Source organism: Pseudorca crassidens, chromosome X, assembly GCF_039906515.1.
Source record: "Pseudorca crassidens isolate mPseCra1 chromosome X, mPseCra1.hap1, whole genome shotgun sequence".
Taxonomy (NCBI): Eukaryota; Metazoa; Chordata; class Mammalia; order Artiodactyla; family Delphinidae; genus Pseudorca; species Pseudorca crassidens.
This window is the reverse complement of record NC_090317.1, coordinates 87,422,828-87,435,701: the sequence shown is the minus strand read 5'-3', so window position 1 is coordinate 87,435,701 and position 12,874 is coordinate 87,422,828. Positions and strand designations below refer to the sequence as shown.

Sequence of the window (12,874 nt, the reverse complement as noted above, 5' to 3'; positions counted from 1 at the left end):
GAAAGCCTGCGTGTAGCAACGAAGACCTAACGCAGCCAAAAGTAAAATAAATAAATAAATAAATGAAAAGACTTCTGGTTTCAACTTGGACATGTAAGGAACTGAAGAAAAGAAGCTCCCATCCTTACAACAAGAAATAAGTTGGACAGAGAGCAAATTAACAACAGTGTGAACTCATCAGAGAACTGAGATCACAGGACAGATGGTCATCCTGAAATCTGGAGAGAAACTAGTGCCTGCAGGGAGACACAGGACCAGAGCATTTGCTCACCTGGGGCAGAAGCCACTGGAAGCTATATGAGATGAAAGGAACATTAAACCAGAAATTTTGACAGTTTGCCGGAGGCTGAGTGCAGGCTAGGGAGAGAGTGTGAAGCTTCTGGGGGCTGAAGTGCAGGTTTTTACCTCAGGAACCCCACCAAACTCTCATCGGAAGGATAAGGGAGAATCTGGAGAAAGTTCCCTCCCTGGCCCCATGGTGGGAGGAGGGAGACAGCAGCCACAACACCAGACCACCTACACTGTCCCCTTACCTGCAGGGGACAGAGTAAGGCTTCTAGACTGGCTAAGGGGCAGTGTCCCAGGTGTGAGATCTCTTAGTTCTTTGGGGATCTGTGTCCTAGGGCGCAGGGTCCATGAACTGTTTGGGGCTCTGCTTCTCAGTACGTGAAGACTTTGAGTACTTTGGTCTATATGTCCAGGGTATGAGCCCTCTGAAGTATTTGGAGGTTGCTGACCCACAGTCTGAGGTTCTGAGATGTTTGGGAGTCATTGCCACAGGATGTGAGGTCACTGAGATATTTGTGTTTCTTTGTCTCAGGCTGTGAATTCCTTGGGATGCCTGGGGGTCTGTGTCTGAGAGTGTGAGGTCTCTAGGCTGTATCTCAGGCTGTGAGGCCTCTGAACCCTTTGGGGTTCTACTTCTCAACGTGTGACATCTCACACTTCCTAGCTTGTGCCATCTCTGAGCTGATTTGTTTTTGACCATGGCATGAGTTCTCTGAAGTCTTTGTGGGTCCATTTCCATGGTTGTGAGGTGTTTGATATTTTGAGGCTTGGCGTTCCTGACTATAAACATCTCTGTATTTTTGAGGTTCTCTCCTTGAATTTGAGGCCACGTTGCTGTTCCAAGGTGGTGTTTAGCCATGTGTCAGGTTTCTGAGCCGATTTAGCAATTATGTCCAAAATGTGAGGTCAATAAGCTTTTTAGTCTCTTTGCAGGATGTTAAGTGTACAAGTAATTTTGGGAGTCTGTCTTCCAAGTTGTGAAATCTCAAATGCTGATGGGGGCATTTTATCATACGGTGATACTAGGTGTTTAGGGGCTCTGTGTCCCAGGGTGTGAGCTGCTTGAGGGCCTTCGTCTACGTCATGATATCTTTAATCTGTAGTTTATTTTATTTTTTTAATATTTATTTATTTGGCTGTGCTGGGTCTTAGTTTTGGCACGCAGGATCTTCGTTGCCGTGTGCGGGATCTTCAGTCTTGGCATGCGGGATCTTTAGTTGCAGCATGCGAACTCTTAGTGTGGCATGCGAACTCTTAGTTGTGGCATGTGGGATCTAGTTCCCTGACCAGGGATCAAACCCGGACTCCCTGCATTGGGAGCGCGAAGTCTTAGCCACTGGACCACCAGGGAAATCCCTAATCTATAGTTTGATATGTAGAGTCTCAATACCATGGTGTGTGGTATCTGAGTTACTTGCGTCTTTGTTCCACAGAGTGAAATCTCTGAGCTCTTCTGTGTCAGGTGTGAGGTCTCTGGGCTTTTTGGGGATCTGTGTCCTAAGGTACGAGGTCTCTAAGTTGTTTGGTGTCCTGTTTTCTTTTTTTTCTTTTTCTCTTTTCTTGGCCACGCTGAGCAGCGTGTGAGATCTTAGTTCCCCGACCAGGGTTAGAACCCTTGCCCCCTGCACTGGAAGCGCGGAGTCTTAACCACTGGACCGCCAGGGAATCCCTGGTGTCCTGTTTTCTAGGTTGTGAATTCTTCAAGCTGATTGTCCATTTTCTACCTGGGTTTGAGGCCTCTGAGCCCTTTGTGCTTTTGCTATCCAGGGTGTAGGGACTCTAAACTTTTGTGAGACTCTCCCTGATGGTGAGGTTTCGATATTCTGTGGGTCTGTGTCCCTGAGTATGGAGGCTCTGATTTTAAGGTTTTCATTCCTGGTTCCTGTTCAGAGGTATGTTTCAGGCCTCTGAGCTGTGCTGATTTAGTACCTATGTCCAGAATGTGAGGTCACTCAGCTGTCTGGGTTTCTGTTCAAGATGATAGTGCCCAAGCAGTTTGTGGGTCTGTATCCTTGGATGTGTGGCATCTACAGGTGTTTGGGGGATTTTCTCATAGAATGAGATGTCTCTCCTCTGTTTGGGATCTGTTTCCAGGATGTGCTGTCTCTGTACTCTTTCTAGGGCTGTGTCTCTGGGTGTTAAGTTCTCTATGATGCTTTTGTGGAGATGGGCCACGTAATGAGGATCTTTGAACTGATTTAAGTTTTCTGTCTTAGGATCTGATGTTTGTGTTCTTTCAGGGTTTCTGTGTCCCAAGGCGTAAGGTCTCAAATCTGTTTGGGATTCTGTGTCCATGGTATGAGATGTGTAGGCTTGGGGTCTGTGGCCACCATATGTGGCCTATGAGCTTTTGGTGGATCTGTGTTTCAGGGTGTGTAGTTTCTAAGTTGTTTGGGATAGATCACCAACTGAGAAGATCACTGGTGTGAGATACCTCTGAGCTCTCTGAGGATTTGTGTCTTATGTGTGAGGTGTCAGAGGTGATTGGGGCCTCTGAGGTTTAAACAGGCAGGCTTGTGTCAGGGTTGGAGGTCTCAGAACTCTTGGGGACTATGTGTCTAATGTATGAGGTATCTAAGTTGTTTGCTGGTGTGTTTTGGAGGATGAGGTCTGTGCTATTGGTGGTCTGTACCCCAGGTGGTCTGAAATTCCTGTACTTTTGGGTGGGTCTTTGTCCCAGGGTGTGAGGCACCTGGGGGATTAGGGGGTTATGAATTTTGGGGGTTCAGTCCATGTGGGAGGTTTCTGAGATTTTCACGGATCTTTGTCAGGATTTGAAGTCATAAAGATTTGGGGGAATGTTTTCATGGTGACTTGTCTCTGATATGCCTAGGTGTCTGTATCCATGGGTGCAAAGTCTTTAAGATGTTTTGGCGTCTGTTTTTTAGCGTGATTGGTTGGGGTACTAGAGGGAATGAGCTGAAGCAATGGGAAGAAGTTGTCTGAGAGTGGGATGCATGAACTTAATATTGTACATTTTCCAGTTTGGGTGATGATGTCAAGGTTATTTCTGTGGGAGTGAGTGACTGAGAAGATCACTGGAGGAGAGAAAGTCAAGGAAGAGAGGCCAAGTCTCTGTGTGGAAATGGAAGGGTCATTTAAATGGAAATGAAATCAGTAAGGTTCAAGGGAGGGGTGATATTGGAGAGAGGCATAGCAATCTAGGAGCTAAAATTCCACAGAAATGAGAGTTGGTAGATGACTTTGACCAAACTGGGACTCTTGTAACATGAGCATTGAAACTGAGGAGCTTTGGGGGGAGGGATAATATAGGGGTAGGGGAAAAAAGGGGTATTATGGGATTGTATGAAATTATGGCTGTGAAACTTCTTTTTATACAAATTTATTTATTTATTTTTATTTTTGGCTGCATTGGGTCTTTGTTGCTGCATGCAGGCTTTCTCTAGTTGCGGCGAGCGGGGGCTACTCTTTGTTGCAGTGCGTGGGCTCTAGGTGCGCGGGCTTCAGTAGTTGTGGCTTGCAGGCTCTAGAGTGCAGGCTCAGTAATTGTGGCGCACGGACTTTGTTGCTCTGTGGCATGTGGGATCTTCCCGGACCAGGGATCGAACCCGTGTCCCCTGTATTGGCAGGTGGATTCTTAACCACTGTGCCACCAGGGAAGTCCCTGTGTGAAACTTTTGAAAATTATAAAGCACTATAGAATTTAAAGAGTCTTTCATTCAATAAAAAAAATTTTTTTTTGAACTGAGGGGCTTTAGGACAAAGGGAGGCAGAATTGTTTGAAAGTAATCTCTGTGTAACAAGGATTTTAAAAATAACTCTTATACTGAAGAAGGAATGATGGACTCTCATCACTTTGCACACCACTAATGAAGCAGTGGATCCAGGCAATGACTATTTAGGGCCACAGCATCACAAGAGAGAACCGGACGTACATGCTTCCTGATGGAAGACCTCACAGCACCACCTATGAAGGATTCTTGCCCCAAAACTGAACGTGTAGAAGGTCAATTTCTAGATCCAACTACCAGTTTATAGGTCGCCAGGCGTCAGAAGAACATGTTAAACTAGACCATAGGAAGCAGTCAGCCTAATAATCCAGACTTCCTTCAGGTCTCCGCTTGAATGTCACCTCCTCAGTGAGATCTGCCCTGACCATGTCATATAAAATAACAAGGCCTCCCTATCTCAACGACCTGGCACTCCCTCTCCCTTTGCTCTGATTTGCACTCAGTATCATCATCTGAGTTTCTTATTTTTATTGCTCATTTATTATTTGTCTCTGTCTTGTGAGAAAGTGACATTCATGAAGGCAGGGGCTTTGTCTGGTTACTGTGTTGTGTGTCCCCAGCAGCCAGAACATGGCCGGGTACAGAGTTAAGCAATGCATAAGCATTTGTGATGTACATGCATGCATGAATGAATGGATCTGGCAGAGCATCAGAGCAGTAGTTCTAGCCCAGCTCAGCACTCATGATAATTCTCCCACCTGCTTTCTGTTCATCAAAAGGCCCTTCTCCCCACCCCAAGGATGCTAAGGCAGATGTGGGCTCACAGCTCATCTTCAAAGGCTATTGTACCTTTTGTCATAAGACATACTTCCTCAATCCTAACACAATAAATATAACTTCTGCTTCTCTTTTCCTGGAGTGGGGGTAGGTGTGGAATAAAATTCTATCAACAACTTTAAAAGTAGTTAAAGCAGGTGACCCCTGTGATCTTAGAATATCGAGACAAATGTAGCCATTCCTGTTGATATTTGGATGATAAATTCTTATGGTAAATGCAACCTGGTTTGAAGGGGTAGTCTGTAGGAAGATGAATTGTCAAGAAGAATACACCACATTGATATGGGTTGTCATTAGGTCCCATAATTGTGACTTGTCAATGAAGCATCATCCCCAACTGGACCTACAGAACATTGTGCTGGAGGGTCGTGGGCCAAATCACTAAGTTCCTTATTAATTCGTTTCAGCGCCATAGTCTGTGCTTTTCGTCTGACTCCTCACTATCTTGGTGTGTGCTCAAAGGTCCGGCCCAAACTCTTGATTATCCGGGCTGCTGGGAAAGGTTGCCTCTTCATCTCACACCAGCTCTGCCAGACATAGGCACAGAGGGGCTGCGGGGTCCCTCAAGCTGAGGCCTCGTCCTCCTCCCCACCCACCTGACAGCTGCTGCATCCCTGACCCTATGGTGCTCATGCACACAACACGAGGTGATGGTATTTTTCAATACTATCAAAAGGTTTGATTTTTTTTTTTGTTTTTTTTTTGGTTGCACCCAGTGGCCTGTGGGATCTTAGTTCCCCAGCCAGGGATTGAACCCGGTCCTAACCACTGGACCGCCAGGGACTTCCCAAGGTTTGATTTTTTTTTAAATATAGAATTAGGCTTTTTATCTTGTGTCATGTAACCATCTATTTCCTTACCACCAATTTATTTTAATTTTGGATTAAATAAATGATTTGGATTAAATAAAAAAAATTCTATCAACATTCTTTAGGTGAATTCCTAGTACATAGAGTTACTTGAGCCATAACAAGTCCATTGGGGAATTTCCTTTTTCTCTACTCTAGAACAGTTTATATCGAGTTTGAGACAAAATGATGGAAGAATATTATCTAGAGCTGCACTGTCTAATATGGTAGCCACTAACTACATGTGTCTATTTGCAAATAAATTAATTAAAATTAATTAAAAGTATTTGACACATGCTACAACATGGATGAATCTTGAGGAAATTATGCTAAGTGCAATAAGTCAGTCACAAAAGGACAAATACTGTATGATTCCACTTATATGAAGTACCTACAGTGGTCAAATTCATAGAGACAGAAAGTAGAATGATGGTTGCCAGGTGCTGGGGGAGAGGGTAATGGGGAGTGATTGTTTAATAGGTACAAAGTTTCAGTTTTGCAAGAGGAAAAGAGTTCAGGAGACGGATGGTAGTGACGGTTGCACAGCAATGCGAATGTACTTAATACTACTCAAATGTACACTTAAAAATGGTTAAGATGGTAAATTTTATGTTATTTTGTATATTTTACCACAGTAAAAAAATTAAAGTAAGAATTCAGTTCCTCAGTCACACTTGCCACATTTAAGTCCTCAATAGCCATATATGGCTAGTGGCTACTATATTGGACAGTGTAAAAATAGAACACTTCCATCATTCAGAATGTTTTATTGGACAGTGCTGCTCTAGAGTTATGGGAGAAAGCACTGGAAGAACTAAAACCAGAAAGAGGTTGAAGAGGTATAAATGGTTGTCTCTGGGCCTGAAATATGGGGTGAGCAGGGTCATGCAGAAACCTTGTTTTTCACCAAAAGTCCCTCAGGACTTTGGGACTTATTCCCATGTTCATGAATTACTGTGATGAAAATGTCTGAAGGTCGAAGGGTACAAAATTTCACTTATGAGTAAATTCTGGGGATATAATGTACAGCGAAATGACTATAGTTAACAATACTGTACTGTATACTCGAAAGTTGCTATGAGAGTAGTTTTTATGTTCTCACCATAACAACAACAAAATGGTCATCATGTGAGGTAAAGGATGCATTAACTAACCTTATTGTGATAAGCATTTCACAATATATAAGTGTATCAAACCATCACATTGTACTTAAACTTACACAATATTGTATGTCAGTTACATCTCAGTAAAGCTGGAAAAAATGTCTGAAGGAAAACCCACTCCCCCAGGCCCCACCAGAGAGTTAGATTCCTTCCTCCTTCCCCTTCTTTCCTCCTCCTCCTCTTTCCCTCTTTTTTTGCTTTCTTTTTTAAATTGAGGTGAAGTTCACATAACATAAAATTAACTATTATAAAGTAAGCAACTCAGTGACAACTAGTATATTCACAATATTATGCAGCCACCACCTCTATCTAGTTCCAAAACATTTTCATCACCCTCATAAGTAAACTTTGTACCCATTAAGCAGTTGCTCCCCATTCCATCCCTGCTACCCTCCCAACCCCTGACAACCACCAATCTGTGTTCTATCTCTGTGTATTTACCCATTGTAGAATCATACAATATGTGACATTTTATGTCTGGCTTCTTTCACATAGCATACTGTTTTCAAGATTCATCCACGTTGTAACATATATAGTATGTACTTCATAACTTTTTATGACTGAATAATATTCCTTTGTATGTATATACCACATTTTGTTTATCCATTCATCTGTTGGTGAATATATGGGCTGTTTCCATATTTTGGGTACTGTGAATAATTATGCTATTAACATGTATGCATATCTATTTGTTGAGTACGAGTTTTCAGTTCTTTTGTGTGTCTACCTAGAAGTGGAATTGCTGGATCAGGTGGTAATTCTATATTTAGCTTTTTTGTTTGTTTGTTTAGCTTTTTGAGGAACTGCCAAACTGTTTCCACCGTGGCTGAACCATTTTACATTTCCACTAGCAGTGTACAGGGGTTCCAATTTCTCCACATCCTCACCAACATTTATTTTCTGTTTTGTTTTTTTTTTGTTTTTTTAAAATTATAGCAGTCATATTGGGAATGGTACCTCATTGTGGGTTTGATTTGCATTTTCCTAATGATGAAAGATGTTGAGCATATTTTCGTGTGCTTTCTAGCCATTTGAATATCTTCTTTGGAGAAATGTCTATTCAAGTCCTTTGCCCATTTTAAAAATCAGATTTTGTTGTTGTTGTTGTTGACTTGTAAGACTTTTAAAAAATATATTCTGGATACTAGACCCTTATCAGACATATGATTTGCAAACACGTTCTCCTATTCCGTAGGTTGTCTTTTCACTTTCTTGATAATGGTCTTTGATCCACAAAAGTTTTTAATGTTTATGAAACCCAATTCATCTATTTTTTCTTTTGTTGTCTGTAATTTTGGTGTTATACCTAAGAATCCATTTTCTTTTTTTTAAAAGAATTTTTATTGAAGTATAGTTGATTTACATGTTAATTTCTGCTGTACAGCAAAATGATTCAGATATATATATATACTTTCTGTTTTTTGGGTTTTTTTGGGTGCACCACGCAGCTTGCAGGATCTTCCCCGACCAGGGATTGAACCCGGGCCATGGCAGTGAAAGCCCAGAATCCTAACCACTAGGCAACCAGGGAACTCCCTATACATTCTTTTTCATATTCTTTTCCATTATGGTTTATCACAGGTGGCAGGTGCTTCCCACCCAGTGGATCACCTGACTCTTGCAGTGCATGTCTTGGCCTATAGGAGTGGGAGGGGAGAAGATTCTAGATCACAATCTTCTTGCTATCTCTCTCTTTCAGTCAGAGGTACAGACACAGCCCCCTGAGTGACCCAGACACACCCACGTACAGTGACCATGCGTTGCTCACACACCCATGGCACACAAACCCAGACATAGGCACACACACTCTGGCACATGGCAACAGCAAACACAGACACCTGCAGATACAGTCACCCAGAGACACTCAGTATAGTGACCATTAGTCACTCACAAAGAGACACAAATCCCATAGAGACCCACATGCCATGTGGACACACAGCCCGTGAGCACAGGTATGAGCAGAGCCCATGCAGGCTAACACACAGCAATGCCAAACCAAACCTATACAGACACAGTCACACAGGTACATACACAAGCGAAGGTGCTGAGAAACAAAGGGGCATGCAGACTGGGGTCACACACACCCAGAAGTAGCCATAGAAATTTTCCTAAAACACACTGTCAGACACAGGTACACAGAATGGAATATAGTTTTCACATCTGGTGATATCCAGTATGTCTCTTTTTGGGATGTGGCAATCATTAGTGATCACTGCCTGGATCTATATTTTCATTAGGAGATAGGCTGTAGTGAATCCAATGAAGTAAGAGAGGTACAATCAAACATAATTATGGACCATAGAATTTAAGCTGGGTAAGGAGGAAAGTGAGGACATGAGAGAGGTCTGGAACAGGAAAAAGGTAGTGGCATCAATAAATTCTGGGTCCTAATGGGGTTGAAGGGTGTGATGGTTAATTTTATGTGTCAACTTGACTGGACCATGGGGTGCTTCCTGTTCCCACACCGTGTGCTCTGCTGGCCCAGAGGCCTTAGCTCAAAAGGGAGGAATGCTTCCACAAGGAGATGCAACAGTAATTCCATTGAAATGAAAGTTAAGACTGCTGCCCACCTCTTTGGTCCTTTTGTGTCTCTGAATCAACAGTCAAAGAAGTGAATTACTGTGCTGGCTGGCGTGAATCCTCACTACCAAGGGGACATTGGACAACTACTTCACAATGGAGGTAAGAAAGAGTATGTCTGGAATACAGGTGATCCCTTAGTATTACCATGCCCTGCGATTGAGGACAATGGAAAACTATAACAACCCAATTCAGGCAGGGCCACTAATGGCCCAGATCCTTCAAGAATGAAGGTAAAGAACCACAACAAGCTGAGGTTCTTGCTAAAAGCAAAAGGAATATGGGATGGGTTGTGGAAGAAGGTGGTTATGAATACCAGCTACAAGCGCATGACCAGTTACAGAAATGACGACTGTAATTGTGAGTACTTCCTCCTTATTTTGTGCTATACTGAATTTTTGTGCCCCTCAAAATTCATATGTTGCAACCATAATCCCCAATGTGTTGGACTTTTTTTTGAAATTTTATTTATTTTTAAAATAATTTTTAAATTTTATATTGGAATATAGCTGATTAACAATGTTGTGTTAGTTTCAGGTGTACAGCAAAGTGATTCACTTATACATATACATGTATCTATTCTTTTTCAAATTCTTTTCCCATTTAGGTTATTACAGAGTACTGAGTAGAGTTTCCTGTGCTATATAGTAGGTCCTTGTTGGTTATCTATTTTAAATACAGCAGGGTATACATGTCAGTCCCAAACCCCCAATCTATCCCTCCCCCCCACCCTTCCCCACTGGTAACCATAAGTTCGTTCTCCCCAGTGTGTTGGACTTTGGATGTGGGGCCTTTGGGAGGTAATTAGGTCATGAGGGTGGAGCCCTTATGAAAGGGATGGGATCAGTGGCCTTATAAATGAAACTCCAGAGAGCTCCCTTGCCCCTTCCACCATGTGAGGACACAGTGAGAAGATGAACATCTATAAACCAGGAAGCAGGTCCTCACTGGACACTAAATCTACCAGCACCTTCATCTTGGACCTTCCAGCCTCCAGAACTGTAAGAAGTAAATATTGTTTGTAAACCACCCAGGCTATGGTATTTTTGTTATAGCAGCCCAAATGGAATAAGACATTTTGTTATGAACGTGTGTGTGTGTGTGTGTGTGTGAAATATCCTTTTCTTCCCGCTTGTATTCTCTTATCATGGAACATAAGATGTATTCACTTTATATCATAGTATTTAAGTATCGTTAACTTTACATCATAGTATTTAAGTTATGGGATATCAAGGAGAAGATTAAACATCACCCAAGGACTTTACCTCCTCTTTTGGGGAAGGAGTTAGTGCATTTTTGGTGTACGCAGGATAGCTGAATCATGTTAGGTAGAAGGATGACCTTGTTATTACCTTCATTTGGAGATTAAGTATGACTTAAGGAGATGTGTATGTGTGTCAAGTTGACAAGGGGTGGACTTGTGATGGTTAATTTTATATGTCAAATTGGCTGGGCCATGGGGTACCCAGATATTTAGTGACACATTATTCTAGGTGTTTCTTTGAGGGTGTTTTTGGATGAGATTAACATTTAAATCAGTAGACTGAGTAAAGCAGATTGCCCTCTCTGATGTGAGTGGGCCTCATCTAATCCATTGAAGGCCTGAATAGAACAAAAAGGCTGACTCTCCCCACAGGTAAAAAAGAAATCCTCCTGCCTGACTGCCTTTGAAGTGGGACATCACCTTTCCCTGCCTTTGGCTGTGAACTGAAATATCTACTCTTCCTGGGTCTTGAGCTTGCTGGCCTTTGAACTGAAACTACACCAACAGTTCTCCTGGTTCTCAGGACTTCAGGTTTGTACTGGAACTACACTATTGGCTCCCCTGGCTCTCCAGATGGCTGAGTCACCACCGTGAAGATCTTGGGACTTGTCAGCCTCCATAATTGCATAGGCCAATTCCTTATCATAAATCCCTCTATATAAATCCTATTGGTTCTGTTTCTCTGGAGAACCCTGACTAATACAAAAGGAAAGTGAGTTGGAAGAAGAGGTGGTGGTCAAAGAGTGAGAGCCTTTTTTTTTTTTTAAAGATTTATTGTTTGTTTGTTTATTTATTTATTTACTTATGGCTGCGTCAGGTCTTAGTTGCGGCATGCAGGATCTTCATTGAGGCATGTGGGATCTTTCGTTGCGGCGCACTGGCTCTTCATTGAGGTACGCAGGCTTCTCTCTAGTTGTGCCGTGCAGGTTTTCTCTTCTCTAGTTGAGGCGTGCAAGCTCAGTAGTTGTGGCGTGCGGGCTTAATTGCCCCGTGGCATGTGGGATCTTAGTTCCCCGGCCAGGGATCGAACCCACGTCTCCTGCGCTGTAAGGCGGATTCTTTACCACTGGACCGCCAGGGAAGTCCCAAAGAGTGAGAACCTTGAAATTGATATTGTAGAGAGGCTGCACTTAATGTTATCCATACAGGTTAGGGTATAATGATGGGAGTGGGTGGCTGAAGGAGGGTGGGCACAATATTAATGGAGAAGAAGAGCTCATGGAACAGAGAAGCCAGAGGTTTGGAATGTGTATTTTGAATCCACCATCATGTAGATTTTGAAATCACCAAGGTTCTGAACAAGAGAGGAACTGGAGAGAGTGACAGTGAGCCAGGGGAAAAAACCCTCAAAACCTAAAGAGGAGTGATGAGGGGTGTGGTAGATGACTGTAACAAAGATGCAGAGAAGGCCTTGTAGACTGAAGCTTGTGCCTCAGTCTGGAGGAGGAGCTAGAGGACTTCCTGAGTAGGAAGGGAACATGATCTGGGGGCTGTGTGTGAAGTGCAAGGACATTTATGCCTCCTAGATCTGTGGTCTGAGAGCTGTGGGAGCGAATTCACTGCTCAAGAGGACTGCACTATTGTCCAGGAAGATTCGTGTTCCCACTAGAGTGAGAAGGCAAACTCAACCTTCAGAGAAGAGGTTGAGGATGGAGGGATTCTGCTGATGACTAAGTGTGAGTTCCAGAAGGCAACATCTCAGGAGATGGGTCAGAAAAGAGAGTTTGGGGACTTCTGTTTCCAGCCATGATGCAGGAACAGGGACTAGAGTTAGTTTCTTGCCTTAAACAACTAAAAAAAACAGATAAAATAATATGGAATGGTGGTTTATAGATATGAGACAATAGGAAACATGGGACCATGTTTCCTCAGAGAAGGGAAACGTGAATAAACCATATAATTACCTGGAGAGAATTTCCATGTGCAGTGCAAGGATGTGGCAGGGAGGACTCAAAAGGAGCCTGGTGGTCTCCCTGAGTTTAGAAGACACAGTTAAGAGTTTGTGGAGGTCACAGCAGCTAGAATTTGCAGGACAGGTCAGAGTGCTATGGAAGAGAGAGCTGCGCACAGAGAGAAAGCTGTGGAGACCTACAGACGGTTCCCTTCAAGTCTTCAACAAAGTACCGATCAGCACGCCTATGTGATAAAACTGCCTGGGGCCAAGGAAAGGCCACTGAAAAGGATCTGGAGGAACAGTCCTCA

General features: G+C 43.0%; 1 long non-coding RNA gene across 2 annotated transcripts in view; it reads left to right on the top strand.

Annotated features, from left to right (window-relative positions):
• LOC137216975 (uncharacterized) overlaps window positions 1–12,874 on the top strand; it is a 51,607-nt gene that overhangs the window by 10,700 nt on the left and 28,033 nt on the right. Inside the window, exons 2-5 of one of the 2 annotated variants that reach the window (XR_010939912.1) lie at window positions 9,432–9,510; window positions 10,016–10,055; window positions 10,309–10,409; window positions 11,045–11,203. This is a non-coding gene — a long non-coding RNA (uncharacterized lncRNA). The remainder of the gene's footprint in view (window positions 1–9,431; window positions 9,511–10,015; window positions 10,056–10,308; window positions 10,410–11,044; window positions 11,204–12,874) is intronic. The other variant, XR_010939913.1, reaches the window with a different exon arrangement.